This window comes from Nomascus leucogenys, chromosome 12, assembly GCF_006542625.1.
Source record: "Nomascus leucogenys isolate Asia chromosome 12, Asia_NLE_v1, whole genome shotgun sequence".
NCBI classification, from domain to species: Eukaryota; Metazoa; Chordata; class Mammalia; order Primates; family Hylobatidae; genus Nomascus; species Nomascus leucogenys.
The window spans coordinates 55922767-55937365 of record NC_044392.1 but is presented as its reverse complement, the minus strand read 5'-3'; the positions used below and the strand labels follow the sequence as shown (position 1 = coordinate 55937365).

At 38.7% G+C, this 14599-nt stretch overlaps 2 protein-coding genes across 3 annotated transcripts in view; both read right to left on the bottom strand.

The window, feature by feature from the left end:
• Positions 1–14599, bottom strand: part of LOC115837636 (putative neuroblastoma breakpoint family member 7) — a 655832-nt gene that overhangs the window by 202335 nt on the left and 438898 nt on the right.
• Positions 1–14599, bottom strand: part of NOTCH2 (notch receptor 2) — a 164005-nt gene that overhangs the window by 108706 nt on the left and 40700 nt on the right. The gene's annotated exons all lie outside the window — the stretch shown is intronic.

Below are 14599 nucleotides of genomic sequence, written 5' to 3'. Positions count from 1 at the left end.
CCTAATGGAACTAGAAAACATTTCATTTGAAGGATACCCCTACAGTTCCCTCTCACTTAAGCAGATGAAAACCAGACCCCAACCCTCACATCTCACTAGCAGCCTGGATTAGTTTATATGTAGCCACTTTACAGATTTCAACGAAGCTGGGATCTGAATAGCAATTCCAATCTATCTGGCAATGGCTGCAGTTCAGGATCAGTCTCCCTAGTAATACAGGACAGAAAAATTTGTTCTTTCACGTTTCCTAAGTGAATAGCCACTCGTCTACAGAAAAGCTTAAAACAGTGTAGCAGCTTGTGTCAGCTCCAAGATGACTGAAGTCTGAGCAGGAAATAAGCCCCTTTTCCAAATAAAAGCCAGTGTTCTCTCCCCTTGTTTTCTCCACCGAATGTTCTGTATCAGCAGGGTGAGGCCAAATTGCATCCAGGGCTTTGCTGCAGCTCTGTCTTTAGTGTTTTTTTTTTTTTTTTTTTTTTTTTTTTTTTAACGAGGATTTGGCCATTCAAAAAACAACAACAACAACAACAACAAAGCAAAATCCCACCACATACAAGAAAGAGAGGCATGCTTTACAAAACAGCTATTTCAAAATCATGATTTTTAAAAAAACTATACAGAATGTGGAACGAAGGGGAAGAAAAAAGTCTCATGTGGGTTGCGTCGGCACTGCAGCTGCTCCTCATTAAAGCTCCTCTTTACTCCCTCTGGGCTAGTTTCCAGCAGAAAATTCTTTAAACAGAACTCTGCTTTCAACCCACTTTCTTCTTGCGCTGGGCCTCTTGGCCCCCCAATCCGCAGTGGCAGCCTGCCCTAGCTGAGCTCTAGAGGGGGGAGCTGTCGTTAAGGTAAATGAGGTAAGGGCAGGGGAAAAAACTAACAAAACCCAGAAACCAAATTAAGCATCGGTCAGTAACAAAGGTCTGCAGTTTGAAAGGCTCCAAATCAGTCTGTTCTTTCCTGTGACCATAATGCCAGCTTAGTTTCCTGCCCCCCTTTTCTGTCCCCCCGGTTAAAGTAGATAAAAATAATTGCTAACAGCCAAGGCTAGCTGTAACCAGTGAAAGTTCCTATGTAACATTCAATTCCCAAGGCTCTGACTACAAACTTGTAGGTACCCCAGAGCCTACAGAATCAAGTCTAAACTTCTAGGCTGGCATTCAGGAGGCCTAACCCACCTATTGGTCTAGCCTCACTGGTCTCCCTCCTTTCAGTACCTCCTGGCTGAGGTCTGATGGGCTTGTCAACTTTTTAATTCTGTCACTCTGTGTAAAGGTAACTAACTAGGTTATGCTAATTACCAACTTTGTTTTAAAAACATGCATGAGGACTTCTAGCTAACTTCCTGGTAAAGAGGGGAAAAAAAGAGAAGAAGCTCTGTCATACTACTTCTTGCCATTCCCACTCTCTCAACCCCCCGTTCTCTCAAAAAAAATAAAGACAGAAAAAAAAGGAAATACTATAGCTTACTCAGCAAGAAGGAAAAACAAAAAGAACTTTTAAAAAAAGTATTTGTGTATAGATTGGTGTCCAGAACTGGGATGGTTGTGGTAAAACACGCTTTCTAGTGTAGTTTTTCTAGGGCCTTACTAGTTGTATGTGAAGGAAACAAAGACAAGTATACAATCTCTCACTCTCACACACGCACACACACACACACACTTTTATCACAACTAATACACAAAGACTACCAAATACTGCAGGGCAGCTCATTTTTCTACTGTGTAAATTCAGCTTCCTGGACAGACCATTTCTGCTTTTCTTGTAGAAGTATTTCAGAAAATGTTAATCTTGGTTCCCACATTAGGTTGCACGCTTCCAAATTAAAAGTTTCCCACAGGAAAAGAACTTCACGAGGAATTGTGAGGCTGGGAATTATCTCTGAAACTCCACATCACTTAGTTTACATGTGTTCAGGTTTTTCACCCCCTCATCTGAATAAAGCATTAAATGCACACTGATTTTAATAAACCTAAACCAAAAAGAAGCTGAAGTGGTACAGACTTTAAAGCTGTTGATTCACAGCATCATTCATCTTCACTGGAGACTATGAAATCAGTAACCACTGCAATGAGAAACCATGCTTTATTTACACAAGAACTTTGCAAACATCCTTATCTTCCAGTTTACAGTCTGGGCTCATTTATCAGAACTCAAAGGCTGGGCTGAGCACCTAGTCTCTTCAATCATCACTTGAAAGATTGGGAAGGGGCACACAGTGTTAAAAGACTTGTGTTGTTGCTATAACAGAAGGTGGTCTTTCCTCTGTGTTCCAGAACACAATCAGGATCTTACCATACTTCACTGCACTGGACCCTGAGAAAATATCTACTTGTTGATTAAAACATGGCAAACACATTCTAGACATATGAGTTTACAAAAAACACCCTTCAATGTAATGGACAAAACTGAATGAGTTAGCTCAGTTGTTCCCAAGCTATGGGCTGTGGAGTTATTGCAAGGGATTGCAATCCTTATAAATCACTTTCTAAACTACTAAACAGTATCTTGTCCATATTTAAACATATGTATGTGCTTTTATGACTAGTAAAACATAAAGATATATTAAATGATTCTTGAATTCTTAGATTTTGACAGTATACATTGTATTCAAACAACACACTGAGAAATTGTTTCATCTCAAGCTCTCTCCTTTATGCACTATACTCTTGCTAAATGCCTTTCAGCTCCTAGAAAATGCTATAGTACACTACTTCTCACCTCCAGACCTCTGTACACGCTGTTCAGTCAGCCCAAAATGCTTTTCCCCACCTTCTCATGGCTAAGCCCTAAAATTTCATTAAGTCTCAACTTAAATGTTATTTCCTATGAAAAACAGCCTTGACCCCCCCTCTGTTCTTATAACCCTGAGCCTGTGTTACTCATTAGCCCTTATTATGATTATTTGTCAACAGACTAAAATTATTAATTCTCATACTCCCAGTGCCTAACACAATGACTGGCATATAGAAGGCATTCAACTATTCAGTGCAGAAGCAAAAGGTCAAAATGAAGGGCTCTGTGGAATCTTTACCCCTTAAAAAGACCCTATAAATACACTTGAAGTTTGGGAACTGGGTTGAGCTATTTACCTAAAGGATTTTCAAAACTAATTAAGATTCCTGATATATAGACTACTTCTTAACCCCCACTCACCCCTAAATCAGTCAAATTGGGCCAACTCCATGCAAAATAGATTATTTTTTAATCACCTTCCCTCCCACCCACCAAATTTCAAGTTAACCAACACACACAGAGAGGCATGTGTGCATGCGCAGACATACACACACACAGTCCTCATTCCCTCTTGCACTTTTATTAGTCTTTCATCAGTTGTTGATAAAAGATTGACTACATAAACCACCAGGGACCTGGAGCCCTGACTAAAAAAAAAAAAAAAAAATCCTACAAAGTGGCCTCAATAGCATGAACTGCTAGATTCTGTAGTGACTGCCATTGAAAATTAAAGAAGATCTCTAGAAAGAAAAGTAAGTGTTGGAGGCTTCTTTCCATTCTCCAATGTTGGTGGATGACCACCTTCAAAGTTCTGAAGTCCAAAAAATATCTAAAAGCAGAGTAATTTAAAAAGCTTACTGTTTGACCTAAAAGGATTTTCCTAGTTCAAAAACAACTGTACCTATTTGGATACCAAAAATGAAAAGAAATAGTGCAGAATCTTTAGATTGCCTAATGGGATCTGGAGAAACAGCTCTTAGTCCTAGTCTACATTCTAATGAGTTTTGTAATAAAGGTTAATTCGCTTAGCTGTATTACACCTCAGGCTCCTCACTTATAAAACAAAATGAGTGACAAAGATGCTTTCCAAAGTCCCTTTGACCTCCTAAGTGTGATGACTCTATAATCTTGGCCTTTGAAGTCCCTTGGCAATACCACCCAAGGATGTAATGATGCTTGCTGATGTTAATGTTTGGGTGTTTGTGGTTGTATATGTCTTGACCACTGTCCCACTCCAAGCAGGGGATCCTAGGGCAAGAACTGTACTGTGTCTCTTTTTTAATATCCCTCACAGTGCTCACCACCCTCTAGGTGCACAGATAATTCAATATACACTTATGTAAATGAATTGTTCCACAACTCACACTTTCAGCTAGCCCCTCACAGATGCATAAGAAAGCAAAGAACAACCAAAGAGAAGGAACGATATATTTAAACAAGATAAGGGGAATGAAAAAGAGTCTTGTGTTTAAAAGGGATAGAAAGGTCTAACCATCTTCTCTCCCAAACAACTGGCCAACGTGAAAGCCTGTTTTCTTGAGCATAGAATGGTGGTAGGTATTTCAGCCTCTATGGAATCTGACCTGCTGATTACTTATACAAGGCTAAAACTGACTGAAGTATGTATGTAAGACAATGGTCTGGGAAGAGAAGCAGTAAATTTAAGCTCACCGGGAATCAACCACTTAAAAAGGTAAATTCAGATAGAACTTTATCCAGATTTCATTTTTATGCATCCTCTCTACAAAGCACAAATACTTATCTTACTCACTTCTCATCTCATGATGCTATCATCAATTCTTGTAAAATTTAGAAAAGAATAGGTGATGTCTCCTAATTAGAGAGTTTGCTTCTGTCACGAACTGTGACAGTCAGTGTCAGCCTTTGCCTGGAAGAAAATGAGTCACTTTTTCATTAGTAATCAAGTTATGTCTATTTTTTAAGAGTGACCCAGAAATTCAAGGCCATGAGTTTCAGCAATACGAGACAGACAATCAGACACCACAAACATTGTATACAAATAGAATTAAGACAGAAAAATTAAAGTCAAGGAGGTACAGTGTTACTTTTCAGGATGACTGAGGTTTCAGAAAGGGCAAGTTGCCCCATAAAATATCCTCAAGATGTGTCTGGCTTGCACAACAAGAACCAGTATTTCAAAATCTTAAAGTGACAGGCAGTTAAACGACTAAGGCACTACCATCGTCTAGGCAAGAGAATCTTAACCACCATCAAATGTTTTCCACAGAGAATAGGCAGCCCTAGTTTATTCTGGATAATTGAGGGTTTGGATATGTACTATATAATCAGAGGAAGCAAGCAGTAAAGGACCTGAGCTAATTTGGGGTAACCAAAGACTTGGCTAACAGATGCTTCCTTACTCTGGATCCCTCATATGAATCAGATCTGGCCAGCGATACGCTGGACAGAAGATATTTGAGGTTGAGATACCTGAATTCTCAACTAAGGTAATGAACTATGCAGTACATGAAAACCAACCCCCTTCTTAGTGCCTCTGTTTTTCTATCACTTCCCCTATCCCAACCCATTCTTGCTCTTGCCTTAGAGATTCTTAGATTCTGATTTTCCTTGCAAAACATGGCCACAAACCTACCGCCTCTCTGTCTGGTAGAAGTACAAGAATCAAGAGTCAAGGCCAAAAAGGTCTGAGGGAAGGAGAGTAATTGCTCCCAGCTGCCCTCTCTTGCTGTCCCCAGGTCCTCTCTTGCTGTCCCCAGGTCCTCTCCTTCACCCTCACTCTAGGCATTCTACCTCCAAACATTCAAGTTAACATGTGCTAAAGGAATGATTTTCTAAATCACTTACCTGTCACTGTGAAACCAGATTAATCCACATACCGGTTTAGTAAAACCTCACACAAACTGGCGTATACACAGAAGACAGCAATCAAGATGTAGAAAACGCTTGAAACTATGTCATTAAGAAAACGTGATGAAGAAATTGGTAATGATTATTCCAGGAAATAACACTCCCTTCTAGTCTCCTCAGCCCCCTTCCTCTCACCCTTCTCCTACCTATCCATCTTCTAAGGTACCACTAATATTCAAAGATTTAGGATCTAAGCAGTGTACCAAAAGTCCTCTGATTTTACTCTTTTGTCCCACAGTAGTTGTTCCTTTGTCTGAGTCTCCATAGTTATTATCTGTGCCCCTACACTGGGATATTACAGACTGTTTTATTTTACACATCTCTGTATGCTTCATCTCCCCAGCAAGACTTCAGAAGACTGCCACCATGTCTTATGCAGGAGAAACTGCATTCACTGTCAGACACTCTCTGGGTACGTATACTTGTGAATAAAGAAGTCAGGTGACACAGGCCTCTTGGGCTTTTCTGCCTATTCACAATACCCAGTACAGTGATCAGTTATAGTAGCCTGCTCAATAAATACTAGTGTGATAAAAATTAAACTTTTGTTTGAAAAGTGAGGATTCTATAGTGCTTCAGAGTCCATCTAACCTTCAGTGTTCAGCATACAGGATTATAGACAGTGACCGCAGGAAAATGACCTGAATCTATACAGATTTAATACCCTAAATGCTACTATTCTACATAAATCCTAATCAGATTATTTTCTTATTAACACCTACCTTTCTCCTCATATTTATGTCAAGGCAAAAAACTGGATAGAATGCTCTAGTTGAATGTGTTTGCTGAATAATATCACCCATCACTTAAATAATGCCTTTCTTAGTCTTTATTTTCACTTTTCTTTCATAAAACTCTTTTCATAAAGATCAAGTAGAAGACTGTTTAGGAGAAGAGCATTTCAAGCAGAAATTAACTGCATTACTTTTTCATAGGGGAAGGCTGATGGAATCTAAGAACTGGCAATACATTTTTGGACACAGAGGACTAAGTGCTAGTGAAGGTCACTGACAGTGAATAAATAGGATCTAGAAAATGTGCAGAAATCCAATAGAAATTTTAATTTATCTTACATTGGGTTGTAAGGTAAAACTCAACTAAGAGAAATATGAAAACAAAATGCATAACACAGTCGCATGTGCACACGTGTGTGCATACATATGATAGGAGGGCAGAGAGACACTAAACTTCATTCCTAACTACTGAATGTTGAGAGGAGGCCGAATGAAAACCTCTATCACACCCACATATTTATGCTAGTTTCACAAATTTTAACGTGCTTGGAAATTTTTAGATGATTACTTTTTCTCATATTCTGATATCCCCCATTCCTTTGCTATCATTCATAAGGGCAGATATAGACAAAATTAAAGAATTTAATTAAGCTTCTCCAGATTCCAAAAGAGAAATATTTCTCATTTTGCTTAGTCACAAAAAAAGGGAGAAAAAAAGAATTCCTATGTGAAATTAATGGTGCTAATGAGACACGCCTGAACAATAAGAAACTTCACATAAGATTATGATAAACCTGGAGACTGTATTAAAAGAAACCTAGCTAAATTCACAACGATTAATGCCAGATTGCAGGCCAAAATTTGTTGATTTAATTTCTTGGCAGTTACCCAAGACAGGTAAAAGGATATAGGCAGAGCCTAAGAACCAGATTCTCCTACTTCTTCACTGAACACTGAAATATATAAAAGTCCCAACTGAAAGAATAAAAATTAGTTGAAAAGAGTATGGAAATTATGTTGCTATGTGTTAAGAAGCTACTAACTAGCCAGGCACAGTGGTTCAGGCCTGTAATTCCAGCCCTTTGGGAGGCAGAAGTGGGAGGATCACTGGAGCCCAGGAATTCAAGACCAGCCTGAGCAACATGTGAGACAGTGTCTCTATAAAAAGTTTTAAAAATGGGAGACTGAGGCAGGAGGATGGCTTGAGCCTAGGAGGTGGAGGCTGCAGTGATCCATGATTGCTCTACTGCACTCAAGCCTGGGCCACAGAGGGAGATGCTAGTAACCAAGACTTCCTTTACAAAAGACCCCTTAGGGACACATCATATGTGATAAAGGATTTTAATAGGACATAAGTATTAATAAGAATCACTGAGGAATGGTACTGTTAAAGGGTCCAAATCTCAAGTCCTAATACAAGGAAAAGCCTCACAGGACATATTCATGTGCATTTGTAACTCACTATGCAAATGTAAGGTGCCATATTCAACAACTTGTGACTTTTGTGCTGGCAACAACATTTATCAAAAATCACTGAATTTAACCTGTCTCAATTTCACAACTGCATAAATCTGTCTGGACTTGCTCCTGTTCCATTAGTAAAAAGAAAGGAGAAGTTTCAAATTAGTTCTCTCTACTGAAGCACACTTTAATGGACAATATCCTCTATCCCCACCTTCACTGCCCTCTTCTGCTATTTCATCCATAGTTATTACATTGAGCTTTCATGTTAAAGGCCATTTCTCAGAAATGTAGAATTCACCAAACCTGGCCCATGTACACTCATGTAACGACATGCAGATTCAGTGTTCTAGAATGATATGAGGTACTCAAGCCTACCTAATGCTACCGTCTTTAAATTTAGAAATTACATAAAGCAGTGTTTTAATCATATTCCTGATCTGAAAAGTCCCCTTTTTGTATACTTTCAAATGTTCCACACTTCCTTTTCAGAAGATTCCATTTGAACTACCAACTTAAAACAGGTAATTCTGTCCCATTTTATTGACAGGCAAACTGAGATTCAAGGTGACAGTACATTTTCCACGAGTATATCTCAGGTCAGCTAAAAAGTGATGGGATCTTGAGCAAATTATTTAACTTCTCTTAGCTTCCATATAGTCTCTCTCTCACATGAGGACTAAAGTAAATACATGTAAACTACTTAATTGAGAACAGACCCTAATACACAAATAATGTTAGCTAGCATTATAGACTTTAACTTGCCAAAGATCCAATTGTTAATAGGAATCAGGACTCAAACTTAAGTCTATCTGGCATAAAAAAACCTATGTCCTCGGCTGGGCGTGGTGGCTCATACCTGTAATCCCAGCACTTTGGGAGGCCGAGGCGGGTGGATCATGAGGTCAGGAGATAGAGACCATCCTGGCTAACACGGTGAAACCCGGTCTCTACTAAAAATACAAAAAATTAGCCAGGCATGGTGGTGGGCGCTTGTAGTCCCAGCTACTCGAAAGGCTGAGGCAGGAGAATGGCATGAACCCGGGAGGCGGAGCTTGCAGTGAGCCAAGAAAGCGCCACTGCACTCCAGCCTGCGCGACAGAGCGAGACTCTGTCTCAAAAAACAAACAAACAATAAAAACTATGTCCTCTTCATGTCACCAGTCAAGGATCTTCCAGGACCCTTACTCCACTCACCAGTGCAGGCTGAACCATACTAGGTCATGAGGCAAAAGAAAAAATCATAAGATCTCCTTATTTAAAATTTTGATAATTTTCAACTTATTTTGCATTAATTCTGATTTTTTGAACAACTACATACAAATATTATTGACTTTGATTACTGACTTTTTTGGCACTCTTAAATTTCACAAGAGAGGCCCGTGCCTTACTCGCCTCACCATGGTCCCAACCCTGCCATTCACTGGCGGCCCCTGTACAGAAGGCCACATTATAGTCAGTTTATTTCATACTTGGCTTTACTCTGAACCTAAGAAGTCCAGGTTAATGAACTGGTAATTATTTTATGACTTCCCAAAGAAGTATGAAATAATATGATAACAATATTGATTAATTGCGACTACTACCACAGACTTGAGTTATCTGTTATATGTGGTACACATAAATAGCATGCAATAAATAACTCTTGAATTAATAAATCCTGAACATATTACATTTTAAGAAAAGGTTACTCTATGAAAGGTATTTAATGAGCCAAAAAAACAGCATTCTTTGTTTTATGTTAAAAAGATAAACGAACTATGGAAGAGTGGCCAAGCTTCTGCTATCATTTTCCAGAAAAACTATATACACAATGTTCAGCTAAATAGGCGCCCTACTTGAAGGAACTAGGCTGGCAGACCAGTTTCAGCTGAGAAGAAAGAGAAAGTAATTTAACAGTTGATATTTTTCCGTGTCTATTTCTTTGATCTGACAATGCCCCTGTGCCTCCCTGAATGCACTCACAAGAAGGTGAAGGAAAGGGGAAAATGCTGAGTCAGCCATGACTTCTGAAAATGCCTTTCTGGGGGAGAAGCACAACAGAAACATTGCCAATGCATCCTCCATAAAAAGCTAAGTTCTAAGGGATTATGAGTGTCTCTACTCTCTACTTATTATACAGACATTTACCAAGAAGACAAAGAAGGCAATGGCTCTAGTTTTTCTTGGATGGATTCAGGAAATCTGGAACACCAACATGACTGCCTAATCCTGGCAAGGAAAATTGTTAGCTGTTAATGTTTAATGTTTTTACAGCTAGCAGACAAGTTTTAGATAAAATGTGACACAAAGTTATATTTTATAACACTTTATATTTACAATAATTTACCTTAAAGTGTAGTTTTTAGATCAACACTTTGGCAAAAAGTAGACATTCTCAAATGCAAGCACCCATCTACAGGAACATATACAACTCACGGTGACTTTCTGCTGTTTCACAAACACTATGTTAGATATTTACCAAGTGGTATGTAGGAAATTCTGAAAGGCCCCTTTATATTTCCAATTTTCATCATTAAAAATAATTGCAGAGTAACTTATATCAGACTAACCCTCTTGCTCTGGACAAAATATCAAAGGCACTGGAGAACCACTGAAAGCAGGCATAAACTAGAAGGGATATAAGCCTCAGAAAAAACGAAGCAAACTATATGAAACCCACATTGACAGTTTTGTTTTTTTTTTTTATCGTGAAGGTACACCCCAGTTCATGCAGCAGAAGAGGAAGAGTGTGCAAGCAGAAAACGGAAGTCCTGCGATGCTGAGGAGTCAGAGGTATCTGGAGCTGTCCCAGCAGCTAGAATATGAGGAGAAAAAATCCTGGAAAAGACAGAACCACAGAGTGGGTAGCTTCAAAGTATGTATACAACTCTGCTCAAATCCTTAAATAATTCCTGACTATGCATGAGCAAGATAAGATTCAGAAACCCAAGAGAAAGTAAGAGCTGGACAGCTGAAAAGACTGAGCAGAAGGCTCCTGGGGCTGGGAGGACAAGTTCTGCCTTAGAAGGGCTTAATGAACACCTCAGGGCTTGGTAGGCCCCTCACACTTTCCACTGAACCCCTAGAAGGGTCACGTCTTGGGAATAAGAGCCCTATCCCATGACTAAGATTTGTATCATCGGACTAAGGGCAGAACAGAAGTAGGCCCACCCTAATGTGTCCTAAAACCTAGCATCCATAGGATCAAGATGATCTGCCAATCTTGACAAAATTCAACATTCTTTAGTGGGAAATAAACTTTAAAATCTATCACCCACAATGTCCAGTAAATAATGTAAAACTACCATACATGTGTAAAGTAAAGGGAAGTCATACCCATGTCCAAAGAAGAAGCAGTTGATAGAAACAGAAACACATCCGTAGACAACCCAGATGTTAAGAACTAGCAGACAAAGATTTTAAATAACTATAATAAATGTCCTTAAAATGCACATTTTGTCAATTATACAAATCATAACCTAACCTACCCTCAGAATCCTAGTGAACTTGAGTTGTCCATGATCTTTAATCAAATTGGGATTTAGAATGGTTAATATTTGAAAGCCCGAAGCAAACAACTTGAAAGTGATTAATGACATCAAATTTAATTACATATTTACACCTCCCAGTAGGACAAGAGAAAGAATAAAATATCTCTCTGTAGTGAGAGGGCTTTATTAAGATTTGACAGTAGTTATTTAACAGCAATAATTGAGTTTTATGCAAGATTACACAGGTTCTCCTTATCTGGCATCAAAATTTAATCACAGACTGATAGGGTACTTAGGCTCCTAACAGTGAGAAAAAACAGTTGAGCTGAGTACAAAACTAATCTTCAAAAGTACTTATCTTCATCTGTCAATGTGATCTTATCAAGGATTTTTATAATTTCTATAAACAATCATTATATTTTAGCTGAATCAGTAGCATTATGCTGTCTAAACAGATAGTCAGATTCCTTCTATTTTAAAACATTTTCTACCAGTTCCCATCCCACCACTCACCACTCACCCCCACTCTAGCCCTGTAAAAGGAATTTGGCTTTAACTTTCTTTTCTTAATCCACTAAGCAATCTCATGAATAAAAAGATAATCACATGCCCTGTATGCCTGATAGAATTTTTATAAACCTTCTAAGTGTTTTAATATTTATTTACTATTTTGTGAAAATAATATTTACTGAACAAGCTAGATCATCTTCTTTCCCCACAGAAAAAAAGGTAAGGTTGGTGAAAATACACTGAAAGCTCTGCTAGATACACATAAATTTTTGCACAAAATTTTGCTTAAAATTCTGTGGAGGCTGGCAAAGCACTGTAGAATGATTGACATGGCTGCCTTGATATTGTTCTTGCTTTTTCTGTGTCCACTTATGTTGACCCTGCCACTCCTAAAGATGCTAATATTACTTTTGCTGAGGTAGGGAATCACTCTCTTTATACAAGTTTTGTTGTTCATCTTGGTCTCCCAAAAGGATGGCCTCACCAAATTTTTTCTTACTCTCTCTCAAGGAGCTTGTTTCCCTCAAAACAGGAAAGACATCTGAGGGACATACCCAGAACTGTATCCATAAGCATTCCATCCTGTCAACAATTAACAAGTACCCAGGGACAGAATTTAGGCAGCTCCATTTTCTTTTCTTTTTTTTTTTTGGAGACACAGTCTCGTTCTGTCGCTCAGGCTGGAGTGCAGTGGTGCAATCCTGGCTCACTGCAAGCTCCGCCTCCTGGGTTCAGGCCATTCTCCTGCCTCAGCCTCCCGAGTAACTGGGATTATAGGTGTGTGCCACCACGCCCAGCTAATTTTTTGTATTTTTAGTAGAGATGGGATTTCAACATGTTAGCCAGGATGGTCTCCAACCTTGGTTGGAGAGTATGAGACTAGCAGCCCAACAGTCTAACAAAGAACTATTGGACTTCTTCCCAACAGTGACCCTTAGGTGTCCTCTCCTGGTAAGTGCTCAGAGATTAGTCTCCCCTAGAAACCTTCTCTCCCCATGTCAGACCAAAAATATATAGGCGAACCCTTAGAATCTATTTGAAATTCTCCATATATAAGTCACCAAGTTGAATGATCTTCAAATAGAACTAATTTGCCTCTCTGTATGGTATTACCATCCTGAATGCTATGTGAAGTAAATAAATTTTTTTAATTTTACTTTTAAGTTCTGGGATACACGTACAGAACGTGCAGGTTTGTTACATAGTTATACATGTGCCATGGTGGTTTGCTGCACCTATCAACCCGTCATCTAGGTTTTAAGCCCCACATGCATTAGGTATTCGTCCTAATGCTCTCCCTCCCCTTTCCCCCCACCCCAACAGGCCCCAGTGTGTGATGTTCCCCTCCCTGTGTCCATGTGTTCTCACTGTTCAACTCTCACTTATGAGTGAGAACATGCTGTGTTTGGTTTTCTGTTCCTGCGTTAGTTTGCTGAGAATGATGGCTTCCAGCTTCATCCATGTCCCTGCAAAGGACATGAACTCATTCTTTTTTATGGCTGCATAGTATTCCATCATGTATACATGCCACATTTTCTTTATCCAGTCTATCACTGTTGGGCCTTTGGGTTGGTTCCAAGTCTTTCCTACTGTAAATAGTGCTGCAATAAACATACATGTGCATGTGTCCTTATAGTAGAATGATTTATAATCCTTTGGGTATATACCCAGTAATGGGATTGCTGGGCCAAATAGTATTTCTGGTTCTAGATCCTTGAGGAATCGCCACACTGAAATTTTTAAAGGAGAGAACCAGTGTCTTCTTATTTAACATAAATAGATAAGAAACATGTGCATGATGGTATCTACTTAGCACCTTTTAGTTTAAGAAACACATTGTTGAACAATAACTACACCAGGCACTGTACTAGGCATTAACTATGCAAAAAATGCATAAGACTAAGACTTCACATTCTAGTAGAAGAAACACATCAGCAAATGACCAGAATGCAATGGGGTTAACTACCACAAGAGTTGAATAACAGAATAAAGCAAGCAACTAAGGCACCAAATGCCACAAAAAGACTAAACAAGTTTTCAGTGGCCTACTCTAAGGTATTAAGTTCCTTCCCTTGTTATCTCCAGTTGTATCTCCATTCTTAGAGGAGAATGCACCACATGTTTTCTTTTTCCCCAGCTAGAAAAACTAAATGAGCAGCCCATAATAAGCTACATAAAACCTTTATTCCCAATGTTATCTTTATTCCAATCCAAACAACCTCCTGTTAAGCTTTACTGTCATCACAGCTTAAAATATTTTCACTTTAGTGAAGAAAATTATTTCTGACTTGAAAAAAAAAATCTTGTTTATAACATTAAAAAACTAAATCCTGGTGTCAGAACAGATCTCATTGGAAAAAAGTTGTAATTACATTTCTGGTAAGAAAAAAAAATGTGTTGGATAAACTCACTTAAAATGCTTATTAAGCAAGTACCTCCACCAAAGCAAAGAAGAACTACTCCTCACAAAGGTGAAGGAAAAGAAGAGAAATTTCATATTACCAAATCTTATTTCTCCAGCATCTTCCCTGAAATAAATAGAATGGATACATATTCCTCTCAAAAATTTTCAATTGAGGCAGAAGAAAAAAAGTTATTTGCAGGAAACCTAGAAAAGCTATTATGAAATTATCTCACAGCCTTCCTCAAACAAAATGTCTTGGCTAGAGTAGATGGTTGAAGAAAAAGGAAGAAAAAATGCTCTTAAGCCAAGAACTAGCCTACATTTTCCTTCACCCTTACTCTTTTATCCCCATATAATAATATACACTCAAAGCCCCTGCTCCCCCCCAATCT